Genomic DNA, 13,002 nt, shown 5'->3' with positions numbered 1-13,002 from the left:
ACCTTGTCCTTGTGTCCTGTTGCTGCCGTTCTCACATTGTTTAAGTTATCTTTATTATTGGACATCACTGTTTTAGTTGCTAATTTCATCATGCACCAGGAGTGTCCATAGCACCGTTTATACGGAGCTTTGCTTCTCATTGCCTCTGACTGAGAACTCATTTGTTAATTTTGAAGTCCGGCTTTTATTGATACAAAGTTTCCACTGACAAGAAATCGAAGCTGGATTTTACATTAGCAACACATGGAGGTGATAATTTTTGTGAATTTTATTTGAGGAGGGGTCCCCTTTTTTCTGTCCTGACTGCGATATCTAATTAAATAATTCACCACTCTGATGGCCAGGAAATGAACCTGGTTCAAATGCTCAGACAGTCACCGCTATCCCACCATCGCTCACCGGGCTATATCACCCTCTCTGTATTAATAGAACGAATACACAAGCAACGAAGCGAGACAATGTATTAAATCAGACACTAGATAATCTTGCTACAAGTATGGCTGTCATGGACATCTAAACTTTCCTGATAGATCGTGGGAGCAATAATTTTATCTTTAAACACAACGTTGATTTTGTTTGGCTCCAATTCTAAAGGGTTACGTATGGATAGTTACCTTGTTGCACAACTCGGGTCCAGCCAGGAGATGGGAGCAATGCACAATAATTTGGATTTGCCGCTTGTGTGCGCACATCTCGATAGAAATGGAGCTCTGCTGCCCGGGCAACTGGGCAGGCTACAGGTACAGATACTGTTCTGTTCCCTGTGGAAACCATCGAACAAAAAAATAACCAAATTAACCCAATGATCCTGATTCCAACAAAATAAGCGTGATTGATATTTAAGAAACAATGACCGTCTCTCTGAAAACACAGTTACAGCATCTCTTAACGAATCGATTTGAATCACTCGGAACCGCTTCAATGTCGGCCGCAACTGCTTGCCAGCTCTCGGACAGACACTGAGCGGGTAGAACTTGGCTTCACTTTTCAGGGTCCGGCTAAATAAAACAAATCACAGGCCCCTGATCTGCTTTTCTCCTGTTCTCAGACACATCCACTATATACAACGGCGCACTAACTGGTTTTCAGAGTAAGAGTCAGGCTGCAGTCCTCTCGTTCTCTCTCGATCCCTTTATCTGAAAAACCACCTTACAGCCAGGAATGGATCTTCAGACAGATCCAAGAGTGGAATAGTTTGTCGATTCTTCCACTGATTCAGGACGCCCGTCTCCAGGATGCATTCCTCCAAAAGAGTTGGGGTGAGATGGGGCTGTGTATCCCATCAGTCATCGGAGAAGCACAGACACACTGAGTGAGGGAGAGAGCAAGAAACAAAGAAACAGAGAGAGGGAGACAAAGGAAAGGGAACAAGAACATATTTTAAAATACATTTAATTCCTGTCACGATCTTTTGCCACAGAAATACTTTCAGCTCAATGAACACAAACCACGGTTCCACTCATTCGCTGACGTTGCTGCTTTCGTTTGCAAATGTTGCAGGAAACGTTTTATCATTTATGGATTGCTGTTTTGGATATGAGTTTCTTATTCATCTTTGCATATCATTTAGTTTCTAAAAATAATGTTAAATATCGAACTGAACTCGATAAATGTTACGTTCACACCAACCAGCGAAATTTGTATGAACCCGTTTAATAAAGCCTCATTGCAATTCCGATTAATTTTTCAGTCAGCGCTTCTCTGGAGAAATTCATTGATTTACAACATGCCCCCATTTCCCGCTCTTCTTCTTAATAAATGAATCACTTCATTCTTCATCAGCTGCAGTTCGGCTGCAGTTTCTATCCGTCTTTCCACAGCCATAGGACGCCCCAAACAATTTACAGACAATAAAATACTTTTCAACTGTCGTTACAGTGCAAAATTACTAAACTTTTTGGACTGCCTGTTGGACAAGTTCAGAAATTCCCTCGTGGTGCATTTGGCTCTGTGCTACAACGGGTAGACTGTCCCGTAAAGATTTCAAAGTTGTGGGCTCAAATTGTGGAGTTGACGCTGACGTAATCAGCAACAGGTTGATCAATTTTTTCCAGAGCCCCCAAACTGTAAAGATGGCAGCAGCCACTTTCCTATTTGCATTCAGAAGAAATCATAGAATTCCCACAGTGCAAAAAGGCCGAACGAGTCAGCACCGTCATTATGCCCCCACCCTATTCCCATAACCCAGTAACTCCATCTAACCTATTGGATACTAAGGGACAATATAACATGGCCAATCCACCTAACCTGATGTATTAAACAAGTGATTGAGATTGAAGGCAAACATGCCAATATGGCCGAATGGCCTACATCCTGTGGTCTCAAGGAAAGAGACAGCAGAGATAGTGTATCCATGGTTACAATATTACAAAATTTGCTGGATGTGGGAAACGTTCCAATGGGTTGGGAGAAAGCTAATGTACTGCACTTATTCAAAAAGGACAATCCACCCAACTTTCTGTTTATGGGATGAGACCCACGCAGACACGGGGAGAATGTGCAAACTCCACACAGTCCTGTATTTTTCTCTCTGTCTGCTCCCCTTGCGTCTCTAGGTGAAAGATTTCGCATGTTTGGATGGTGCCTCGCAGAGAAAAATCCACATCAGGAGTGGGATGCGAACCCACGCCTCGAGAAAAGACGGTGACCTGAAGGCAGCGCCTTAGGCTGCTCGGCCATCCTGACAAATTCACAATTAATGGTAATCTAATTGACCGTTCCGGAAACCAACTGTCGGAACAAATCGCTTGTTCACGCACAATTCCACCGACACAATCAGAAAGTGACCCAACGCTCACACAGCAGCAGAAAATGCCAAACACGGTCAGAATATGACACAGATATATTGTATCAGAGGATGACAGATACAGAATGATTCATTTATACTCACATAAAGTAGAAGAAGTGGGTCTGCGAGAGAAAACTCCCTCGTCCGTCTATTTCGACCTATCGGTTCACCACTTCACTCGGTAATAGCGCGTGAATGATTGAGCTGCAATATAACAGAGATATACTGTACAGGATTTCGAGGAAAATGACGAGGTGGCTGAGTGGTTAAGGCGATGGACTGCTAATCCATTGTGCTCTGCACGCGTGGGTTCGGATCCCATCTCCGTTTTCTCAGAAATAATTCACTTTTGCAATCACTGATCTGACGATCCAGTCCAAGCTGTGATGCCAAACTGTATCAAGTTGTGTTGGAAGAGCCCGAATTCAAAGACTGAGTTGAATTGATCGGAAAGTTAGAGAGGAGCTACTTTGTCTATTGGGGAGTGTCAAGTCAAGCCATATTTCTTCTTGTTCAGGGGAATGACGAGTTTAAGAAATGTTGACATTAATCCAAAAAAATCTGCTGAGGCTGGGGAATGATGCATTCAAAAAATGAATTCATTACTTTAATGTAGTGGCAGCAGTGCAGATTCACCAGAATGATACAGTATAGAAAGTTTCAATTATGAGGACAGGTTAGAATCATAGAATAGTTACAGCACAGGGTGAGGCCATTCAGCAAACGTGTCCGTGTCAGTCGCCAGGAGTTGTCTCGTATTCCCGTGATAAAAACAGAAAAGGATGGGCCACCGTCATACTGAACAGAACGGACAGAAGATGTTGGTGTATTGAGGTGCAACTTTGGTCCCCATGGCTGTTCCATGCATCTGGATGAAGAACGCGTCCTGTCGAAGGTGAAGACCAGGAACACTATAGACAGTTACCCGCAGATCCACAGTGAAGAATCAATGAAACGACTACACGATGACATCAATAAGTTCCATCCCACCATCAGACTCACCATGGACTACTCTACAAAATCAGTTGCATTCTTTGACACACTCGTCTCCATCAAGAACGGTAACCTCAGTACTTCACTTTACCGCAAGCCCACGGATCACCTCACGATGCTCCACTTCTCCAGCTTCCACCATAAACACATTAAAGAAGCCATCCCCTATGGCCAAGCCCTCCATATACACAGGATCTGCTCAGACGAGGTGGAGAGTAACAGACATCTACAGATGCTGAAAGATGCCCTCGTATAAACGGGATATGGCGCTCGACTCATCGATCGACAGTTCCAACACGCCACAGCAAAACACCGCACCGACCTCCTCTGAATACAAACACAGGACACAACCGACAGAGTACCCTTCGTTGTCCAGTACTTTCCCGGAGCGGTGAAACTATGACATCTACAACACGTCATTGATGAAGATGAACATCTTGCCAAGGTCATCCCCACACCCCCACTACTTGCCTTCAAACAACCGCGCAACCTCAAACAAACCATTGTTTGCAGCAAACTACCCAGCATTCAGAACAGCGACCTCGACACTGTGCAACACTGCCACGGCAATCTCTGCAAGACATGCCAGATCATCGACATGGATACCACCATTACACGTGAGAACACCACCCACCAGGTACGCATTACATACTCGTGCGACTCGGCCAACATTGTCTGCCTTATACACTGCAGGAAAGGATGTCCCAAAGCGTGGTACATCGGCAAGACCATGCAGACGTTGTGACAACGAATGAACGGACATCACGTGACAATCACCAGGCAGGAATGTTCCCTTCCAGTTGGGGAACATTTCAGCAGTCAAGGGCATTCAGCCTCTGATCTCCGGGTAAGCGTTCTCCAAGGCAGCCTTCAGGACGCGCGACAACGCAGAATCGCCAAGCAGAAACTCATAGCCAAGTTCCGCACACATGAATACGGCCTCAACCGGGACCTTGGATTCATGTCGCATTACATTCATCCCCCACCATCTGGCCTGGGTTTGCGAAATCCTACCAACTGTCCTGGCTTGAGACAATTCACACCTCTTTAACCTGGGGTTACCCCTATCTCTGGATCTATAAAGATTCAATTACGTGCAAATACTCGCATTCTAAGCATGTCTGGCATCTTTGATTTGTCTATATATATGTTTCTGGAACCTACCTCTCCATTCACCTGAGGAAGGAACAGTGTTCGAAAGCTAGTGTTTGAAACAAACATGTTGGACTTTAACCTGGTGTTGTAAAACGTTATACTGTGCTCACCCCAGTCCAACGCTTGCATCTCCACATCAATGTAACAAAACAGGGAAACTCTATAATCGATTTTCCCTGAGGGAAACAGACATCTGCTGTGTTGTGGGTGTTATTGCTGCCAATATCACACCTCCACTCACTAGAAGGTGTTACGTTTTATTATCACAATTGCATCATTTAGTAAAGTTACTCCTTGAACTTCGAGAAGAGGAAAGGTTTGTAACACAACATCCATAATACCCCACACAGGGGCAATAAGGAAACATAATAATATCCAGCAATAAACCACAATAGAAACGGAGACTCCATCTTCCCCTCGCGGGCGGATCTGAACAATCGAACCAGTCTATTTACCAGAGAAGAGGAGTTTTACCCGGAATCCTGCTTCCAGCTTCCTCTCTGCCTTCAGCTCCCGCCCTCTGTCCCTCTCTCAATATCACCCATTGTGTCACCCTCCGGCTTTGCCTTCTTTTTCCTATCCCACTCCCTCCCTCTTTCAAATCTCTTTCCATTTCTCTGGGATTTGTCTTGTCTCCAGACCCCCACTGACCCCGAGTTCGCGACTCTCAGGCCGACCAGGGCTCTTTAAGCGGCTCCATTCACAGGAAAAGTGACTTCAGTTTCCACAATAACATCCGCTCTCCCTGAAACCCCAAAACTGAAATTCAGATTCACCGTTAAGGTGAAGACTGCGGACTGCGGTTCCCTCCCCTGCTGTTTATTACAGATCACTATAACTGTGTACAGTGAGCAGAAATACATTTCTGGATAAAGCAAATTACTGCGGATGCTGGATTCTGAAACCAAAGAGAAAATGCTGGAAAATCTCAGCATGTGTTGGGAGAGAAAAGAGCTAACGTTTCGAGTCCAGATGACCCTTTGTCAAAGCTTTCTCTTTGGAGAAAGAAATTGCTGTTGTTTGTGAACATTTCTGACTGAAATCATTGTCATTCTGTTTCAACAGGACGAGATTGAATCTCCTGATATTTTGTTCCGATGTAAAACTATGGAAAAATATAAATTGAGCGGGCAAAGCTGAAATCTGGGGAAAATATCATTGGCATCCTCCTTGGATCCTAACCATTTCGAGAATATGCCCACACAATGAACTTGGTCCAGATGTAAAATCCAGGAACATTGCCGTGAGCCTGACGTGATTTGAACACGCAACCTTCTGATCTGGAGTCAGACGCGCTACCGTTGCGCCACAGGCCCAGCGGCAGAGGATGGAATATTTTTCGGCATAGATTTTTTTTATTAACACTTTGACTATATTTTGGATATTGAAGATCAAACTGAAATGATGAAAGGAAACAGGATATTTGCTGCCTCCCTCCTTTACTTTCTGTGGATTTATGTCGAATGGAAGAGTAACAGGCAAAACAAACGGAGAGAGAGCGGAAACAGATTATCCTGTGGGAGAAATTTATTCTCACATTTTCATTACACTCAGTGAGTGAGAAATACTCCGGCATTTGGGTTCAAAATTAATCCTAATCTGACTCAATCCACGAATGATAGAGTTTTATTTCCTTTTTTTAATGGGTGAGATGCTACAAACTGGACCAGCAGTAACCCAGGTACAAGGGAGCAGTTCCGTCCTTTCCTTTCCTCCTTCCTACATTCCTCTCTTCCTTTCTCTTTTCTCTCCCAGATTTCTAAAATGATGGAAATTCCAATTTGATTTCCTTTTCATTCGGGGTTTTATCAATTCCAAACGATATTGAACATTCCAATCGAATGGATTTGTTATTTCCCATTGTTGCTCCCTGTGTTTTATTGTGTTGGATTATCTCACTGTCTGGTTGATGATCAATGTTCCGCCTTCCTGTCTGTTCTGGGGAAAATCAGGTCACCTCCCGCCTCGCCAGCTTGAGGCTGCTCCTCTCTAATCATAGAAACAGAGACACAAGGAGCAGGAGGAGTCTATTCAGCCCTTCCAGCCTGCTCCGACATTCATTATGACAATGGCTGATCATCCAACTCAATAAATTAATCCCCTCTTCCCCAATATACTTACATTCCCTTCGCCCCAAGTGCTATATCTAACTGCTTCTTGTAAACATACAGTGTTTTGGCCTCAACTATGTCCTGGGGGAGCAAATTATACAGACTGACCACTCGCTGGGTGAACAAATGTCTCCTCATCTCTTTCCAAAACGGCCTACCCCATATCCTCAGACTAACCACTGGCTCTGGACACCTCCACCAAAACTTCTCAATATTCCAGGTGTGACCTCATCACGGCCCTGTGTAACTGCACCATCCCAGCTCTTGCACTGAAATTCTCTGTGATGAAAGCCAACATGCCATTTCCTTCTTTACCGCCTATTACACCTGCATCCTTACCCCCAGCGACTGGTGTCCGAGGGTACCCAGGTCTCGTTGCACATTCCCTTCTCCTAATTTATGGCTTTTCAGATAATAATCTGCCTTCCTGTTTTTGCTACCAAAGTGGATAACCTCACATTTATCCAAATTGTACCCCATCTGCCATTAATTTGTCCACTCACGCAACTTTTCCAAATGTGGAGTTGAAGCAATTTTTCCTGCCAGTTGGAATTTCATAATTCTTGGATTCCGGCCTTGCGTGGCTATTTGTGTGGAGTTTGCACATTCTCCCCGTGTATGCCTGGTTTCCTTCCGGGTGCTCCAGTTTCCTTCCACAGTCTAAACATGGGCAGGTTTGGTGGATTGTTCATGAGCAATGTGCAGGGTTACGGGGATATGGCGGGGAAGTGGGCATCAGGCTGTTTGTGCTCTTTTGGAGGATCAGGTGCAAACTCAATGGCTGGGCAGCATGGTAGCACAGTGGGTAGCACTGCTGCTTTTCAGCTCCAGGGTACCAGGTTTGGTTCCCACCTTGGGTCATTTTTTGTGAGGAGTCTGCACGTTCTCCATGTGTCTGACAGCAAGAACTGCTCTCACTCCACATGAGTTGTGTGAGTGGGCATATGAACGACAGATGCCGCACAATTTGGATAAATGTGAGGTTATCCACTTTGGCGGGGATTGTTATTTAAATGACCATAAATTTCTGGAGGAGAATGTGCAATGTGACCTGGATGTCCTGGTACAGCAGCAACGAAAGGTAAGTATGCAGATGTAGCAGGTTATAAAGAATGGAAAGGGTATGAGAGGGTTCGAGTACAGGAGCAGGGATGTCTTGGTGCAATTCTACAGGGCCTTGGTGAGGCCACACCTGAAACATTGTGTGAAGTTTCCGTATCCATATCAGAGAAAGAATGTTCTTGCTGAAGAGCGAGTGCAGAAAATGTTCAGCAGACTGATTCCTGGGATGGCAGGACTGACCTATGAGGAGAGATTGAGTCAGTTAGGAATGTACTCGCTGGCGTTCAGAAGAATGAACATAAGAACTAGGAGCTGGAGTAGGCCATTCAATAGGGGCTGGTTTAGCACAGGGCTAAAGAGCTGGTTTTTAAAGCAGACCAAGGCAGGTCAGCAACATGGTTCAATTCCTGCATCAGGCGTCTGAATGTAGTAACGTCATTTGAAGCCTACTTGTGACCGTAAGCGAATTTCATTTTTCATAAGATCATGGCTGATCTTTGTGGACTCAGCTCCACTTACCCACCCACTCACCAAAAGCCGTAATTCCTTTACTGTTCAAAAATCTATCTGCCTTAAAAAAAACATTCAACAAGGTAGCCTCAACTGCTTCATTGGGCAGGGAATTGGGTGAAGACGTTCCTCCTCAACTCTGTCTCAAATCTGCTCCCCCTTATTTTGAGGCTATGCCCCAGTTCTAGTTTCACCAACCAGTAGAAACAACCTCCCTGCTTCTAACTTATCTGCTCACTTCATAATTTTACCTGTTTCTATAAGATTCCCCCCTCATTCTTCTAAATTCCAATTGATATACTCCCAGTCTGCTCAGTCTCTCCACATAAGCCAATGCTCTCAACTCCCGAATCAACCTGGTGAGGGGGGATCACACAGAGAGCTATTGAATTCCAAAAGTGTAGATGCAAGAAGAATGTTCCTGATGGTGAGGGGGGAAGAGTGGAACGGGGTGTCAGAACCAGGGGTCACAGCCTGAGGATATGGGGAGACCGTTTTGGACAAAGTTAAGGGTCATTTTCTTCATCTAGAGAGTGGTGAACCTGTGGAATTCGCTCCCACCTGAAGTCGTTGCAGCCAAGACCTTGTATGTTGACATGAGACAGTTAGATATAGCACTTGAGGCGAAGGAGTCAAAGGATATGGGGGGAAGGCAGGATCTGGCTATTGAGTTGGATGAATGTCGGAGCAGGCTGGAAGGGCTGAATAGACTCCTCCTGCTCCTTGTGTCTCTGTTTCTATGATTAGAGAGGAGCAGCCTCAAGCTGGCGAGGCGGGAGGTGCCGCTGACCTTCACCAGAACAGTCAGGAAGACGGAACATTGATCATCAGCCAGACAGTGAGAGAATACAACACAATAAAACACAGGGAGCAACAATGGGAAATAACAAATCCATTCGATTGGAGTGTTCAATATCGTTTGGAATTGATAAAACCCCGAATGAAATGGAAACCAAATTGGAATTTCCGTCATTTTAGAAATCTCGGAGAGAAAAGAGAAAGGAAGAGAGGAATGTAGGAAGGAGGAAAAGAAAGGATTAACTGCTGCCTTTGTACCTGGGTCACTGCTGGTCCACAGTTTGTAGCACCTCACTGATTAAAAACAAAAGAAAATAAAACTCTATCATTCGTGGATTGAGTCAGATTAGGATTAATTTTGAACCCAAATGCCGGAGTATTTCTCACTCACTGAATGTAATGGAAATGTGAGAATAAATGTATCCCACGCGATAATATGTTTCTGCTCTCTCATCATCTGCACCCCTCAACTCCCCCCCCCCCCCCTCCCCACCAACTACTCTTCCATTTGACGTAAATACTGTTTGATTTCATGATCCCCGTTTGATCTTCAATTTACAGAATATAGTCAAGGCCTTGCGGGGATAGCGTGTCTGAATCCAAATCAGATGGCTCTCTGTTCAGATCGTGTCAGGCTCATGAAATTATTTGCTGCGGGTTCTGGATTTTATTCCAACAAACTTCATTGTGTGGGGATGTTCTGCAAATTACACAAAGATAGGTCATTAAGTGTTGTGAAGAGAACGTACGGAGCTTGCAGTCAGCTGCAGAGAGGTTGAGTGAGTGGCAGAAACCTGGCAGCTTAAAGTCAATGTTTTAATTGCAAAGTCTTTTGCTATGGCAGGTAGAATACAAATAAACAGAGCATTACCTTAATGTCCGACGACTGCTGAATTACGAGGGGTCTCGATTTTCTAGTGCACGAGTTACGAAAACTGAGTATGTCAGTACAACAAGTAATTAAGGTGAATAGAATTCTATCCTTTATTTCGAGAGGAATTGAACATAAAAATGAGGATGTTATTCTTGAGTCATACAGGGAATTGGCGGGACCACATCACAGAATCACAGAATTGTTACGGCGCAGAACATGTTTGCACCGGCTCAAACAAATATTATGCCTTAATTCCATTCCCCTGTCTTTTCCCCATAACCCCCTCACGCTCTCTTGAATATTCAGTTGAACCTGCCTCCGCCACACTTCCAGGCAATGCATTCCACATCCACCACCCGTGTGAATGTTTTGTTTTTAAACACCATATCTGCTTCATTTGCAACAGATAGAGAAATACAGCACTGGAAAGGTGGACGTTGAACTCCTGGGTGACACAGCTGGGTGACACAGTAAATAGTGTTAATCGGATCAGAGAGAGTTCTATGCGGAGAAATGAGCGATCATTCACTTAATGCAGAATAAAAATTCAACATATTGTTTAATATCTGCTGGGAAGCTGGGAACTCGGGCGGAGCTGAGAGTCTGAGGGCTACAAATGCGGAACCAAATTTTTTGATAAGACATTACATTCCTCAAAGGAGAAACCAAAAATAATGCAGAATTTGTAGATTATATCAACTGCAATTTGTTTCTTCGATTGATGTTGAATTTTGTTTGATTGTTCAAGTAAAATCATAAGAAATAAAATGTTGTCTCTTGAGTTTCTCATCAGGATCATTGGGTTAATTTGGTTCTTTTTGGTTCGTTGGTCTCCACAGGGAACAGAACAAAAGACATTTGGAACCTGGCTTTATAAATAGAAGCGTCGAGTACAAAGGCAAGGCCGCTGAGATTTTCCAGCATTTTCTGTTTTTATCACGGGAATACGAGGCATCTACTGGCGACTGACACGGACACGCGGGCTGAATGGCCTCACCCTGTGCTGTCACCATTCTATGATTCTAACCTGTCCTCATAATTGAACCTTTCTTTAACAGTATCATTCCGGTGAAGCTGTATTGCCGCCGCTACATTAAAGTTATTAGTTTGTTTTTTGAATCCCTTCATTCCCCAGCTTCAGCAGATTTTTGTGGGGTTAATGTCAGCATTTCTTAAACTCGTGATTCCCTGAACAAAGAAATGTGGCTTGACTTTGACACTCCACAACAGACAAAGTAGTTCCTCTCTATCCGATCAATTCAACTCACTCTTTGAATTCGGGCTCTTCCAACACAACTCGATACAATCTGGCCTCACAACTTGGACTGGATTGTCACATCAGTGATTGTAGATCCACCTTGTGGCAAAAGTGATTTACTTCTGATAAACCGGTGGATGAAAGATCGACGAGGATGGGATTCGAACCCACGCGTGCAGAGCACAATGGATTAGCAGTCCATCGCCTTAACCACTCGGCCACCTCGTCTCACAAATACACTTGTCAAACCGCCTTCTGCTCCTTTCCCACCCATGAATTGTTACATAGAACATATTCCTCTTTGTCTTCAGCCGTGTGTTCAATGTTGGAAATGTAGTTTATGTCTTTGCCTTGCCAGAAAGCCTTTGACAAGGTGCCACACAAAAGGTTGCTGCATAAGATAAAGATGCATGGCATTAAGGGTAAAGTAGTAGCATGGATAGAGGATTGGTTAATTAATAGAAAGCAAAGAGTTGGGATAAATGGGTGTTTCTCTGGTTGGCAATCAGTAGCTAGTGGTGTCCCTCAGGGATCCGTGTTGGGCCCACAATTGTTCACAATTTACATTGATGATTTGGAGTTGGGGACCAAGGGCAATGTGTCCAAGTTTGCAGATGACACTAAGATGAGTGGTAAAGCGAAAAGTGCAGAGGATACTGGAAGTCTGCAGAGGGATTTGGATAGGTTAAGTGAATGGGCTCGGGTCTGGCAGATGGAATACAATGTTGACAAATGTGAGGTTATCCATTTTGGTAGGAATAACAGCAAACGGGATTATTATTTAAACAATAAAATATTAAAGCATGCCGCTGTTCAGAGAGACTTGGGTGTGCTAGTGCATGAGTCACAGAAGGTTGGTTTACAAGTGCAACAGGTGATTAAGAAGGCAAATGGAATTTTGTCCTTCATTGCTAGAGGGATGGAGTTTAAGACTAGGGAGGTTATGTTGCAATTGTATAAGGTGTTAGTGCGGCCACACCTGGAGTATTGTGTTCAGTTTTGGTCTCCTTACTTGGGAAAGGACGTACTGGCGCTGGAGGGTGTGCAGAGGAGATTCACTAGGTTAATCCCAGAGCTGAAGGGGTTGGATTATGAGGAGAGGTTGAGTAGACTGGGACTGTACTCGTTGGAATTTAGAAGGATGAGGGGGGATCTTCTAGAAACATTTAAAATTATGAAGGGAATAGATAGGATAGATGCGGGCAGGTTGTTTCCACTGGCGGGTGACAGCAGAACTAGGGGGCATAGCCTCAAAATAAGGGGAAGTAGATTTAGGACTGAGTTTAGGAGGAACATCTTCACCCAAAGGGTTGTGAATCTATGGAATTCCTTGCCCAGTGAAGCAGTTGAGGCTCCTTCATTACATGTTTTTAAGGTAAAGATAGATAGTTTTTTGAAGAATAAAGGGATTAAGGGTTATGGTGTTCGGGCCGGAAAGTGGAGCTGAGTCCAC

The 13,002-nt window shown here is 44.2% G+C and overlaps 3 non-coding genes and 1 pseudogene across 3 annotated transcripts; 2 read left to right on the top strand and 2 right to left on the bottom strand.

The window, feature by feature from the left end:
• The window catches only part of LOC119975579, a 173,578-nt pseudogene that overhangs the window by 96,053 nt on the left and 64,523 nt on the right, over positions 1-13,002 (top strand).
• On the top strand, positions 3,037-3,118 carry trnas-gcu. Its single transcript has one exon. It is a non-coding gene; the product is annotated as a tRNA-Ser (tRNA).
• Positions 6,181-6,252, bottom strand: trnaw-cca. Its single transcript has one exon. It is a non-coding gene; the product is annotated as a tRNA-Trp (tRNA).
• On the bottom strand, positions 11,696-11,777 carry trnas-gcu. Its single transcript has one exon. It is a non-coding gene; the product is annotated as a tRNA-Ser (tRNA).

Source organism: Scyliorhinus canicula, chromosome 13 (genome assembly GCF_902713615.1).
Source record: "Scyliorhinus canicula chromosome 13, sScyCan1.1, whole genome shotgun sequence".
Taxonomy (NCBI): Eukaryota; Metazoa; Chordata; class Chondrichthyes; order Carcharhiniformes; family Scyliorhinidae; genus Scyliorhinus; species Scyliorhinus canicula.
The sequence above is the reverse complement of the archived record's forward strand: the minus strand, read 5'-3'. Positions and strand labels throughout refer to the sequence as shown.